Source organism: Morone saxatilis, unplaced genomic scaffold (assembly GCF_004916995.1).
Source record: "Morone saxatilis isolate NCDOM2014 unplaced genomic scaffold, NCSU_SB_2.0 Contig14, whole genome shotgun sequence".
In the NCBI taxonomy this organism is placed as follows: domain Eukaryota; kingdom Metazoa; phylum Chordata; class Actinopteri; family Moronidae; genus Morone; species Morone saxatilis.
Window position 1 is genome coordinate 19,660,412 of NW_023339696.1, and position 1,930 is coordinate 19,662,341.

General features: G+C 38.6%; 1 protein-coding gene across 1 annotated transcript in view; it reads right to left on the reverse strand.

The window, feature by feature from the left end:
• LOC118323211 (zinc finger protein 652-A-like) overlaps positions 1–1,930 on the reverse strand; it is a 13,130-nt gene that overhangs the window by 7,013 nt on the left and 4,187 nt on the right.

Sequence of the window (1,930 nt, forward strand, 5' to 3'; positions counted from 1 at the left end):
ACAAAGTATGAAGCTTCAGAAGCAGTCAGTCTTTTACTCTGATTGTTTGATTCACAAAAAGAATTAGAAAAGAAGTATTGAAGGATAGAAATCTCTGCGGTGAAAAACTGGTTTAGAGAAACGACGGCACAGTGTAAATCTGTCTGTAACGAGTCTGTGTGATAAAACCTCTGAGAGCTCCAGGGTTCATATAGGAGACAGCGTACGTACACACGACTGTTTCTCCGACACTTCAACAGTTTTAGGCGGTGGAAAAGAAAAAAGACACTGTTAGAAAAAAAAAAAAAGCTCACATGACCGCTTGGCTAGCGTTTGCCAGAAGGCATTGTGGAAGACATAAAACAAAGTGGAAGTCTCTTTGATACGATGAGACCAAACTTAAGCTTCCTGGCCATCATATTAAACGCTTTGGTTTCTGGTGTTTTATACGTTTGTGGCGGTGAGATACTGTGACGCCTCCAAGAGAACTGCCTGGATCCATTTCCAGCAAGACGACAACACAGAAAAACAACAATGCTGATGCTTTGTAGTGTAGTCCTGAATCCAGATGAGCGCCCAGATGTGCAAAGCTGATACTGATTGATCCACACAAACTTAGAGCTGTAATTTGAATACTTGTGTAATAAACAGTTCTGTAATTTATGCATTTTATCTGCGTCTAGTTACATCCAACGTGAATAACTGTTCCAACAGGTCCAATACTTCACAAGTGTTATTATTTAATCAGGAGTCACATAAACAAGCTGACTTAGCCTTGATGAAATATTCTTCTGTAAGAGGGAATTCAGGATTTTTAGACCTGTGATTTTTCCCCAGCAGAGGGCGCTAGAGTATAATGAAACTATTTTCTCATCAGGTTTTAGTTTCTCATGATATTTATCAGTAAGGAGCTTAATCTCAATGCGTTTTGTTTCTACTTGTGTGTCCTTTTTCAGTGTGTTTCCTGCAACAAGTCCTTTAAGAAGCTGTGGTCGCTGCACGAGCACATTAAGATCGTGCACGGCTACGCAGAAAAGAAGTTCTCATGTGAAATCTGTGAGAAGAAGTTCTACACTATGGCTCATGTCCGTAAGCACATGGTTGGTAAGTGGAGGCCTGTTGTGAACCACCACACGACTCTCAGACAGCAGTAATAATAATAATAATAACGTTTGTTTTCTGCTTCAGCTTTCTTTTGTTTGTAGACTCAGATACATATTTTATTTTACTTAACAATAGTTTTAGTTGCCACAGTTTGTCACTTGAGGGTTAATAGAGTTAACATTGTGTCTATGGCTGCAACTAACAGATATTAATCTATCAATTTTCTTGATTAGTCAATCAAGTTTCCCAAAGCGCAAAGTGACGTCCTCAAATCAGTTTACTCACAGAGAAAGAAATCAGAAAATATTCACGTTTGAGAAGCTGAAATCAGAGAATTTTGACTTTTTGCAAAGTTTTATCGATTATCAAAACAGTTGGTGATGAATTTATAGTTTATCTGATTAATAAACTAGTGTAGTATTCTCTCTTCATACACAGTTCTTCTGATATTATATACGATATATTACCTGAGTTCAGTCTCAGTATTGATTTCCTCTCTTTCATCCTTCTCCTCCCCAAACCCAGCTCACACTAAAGACATGCCATTTACCTGTGAGACGTGTGGGAAGTCGTTCAAACGCAGCATGTCTTTAAAAGTTCACTCGCTCCAGCACTCTGGAGAGAAGCCCTTCCGTTGTGAGGTAAGATTCACACAAAAAAAACACTAAACACACAGTTTGGGTCTACATCTAGCTGAGACAAATTAGTATCAGTAATGTTTATACCTCACCTGCATTTAGAACGACCTCTGTGTCATCACACAGAGGTCGTCTGCTCACATTGATTGTGCTACATTAGGGCTGCTCGATTATGGAAAAAAATCATAATCACGATTCTTTTTTTAAAC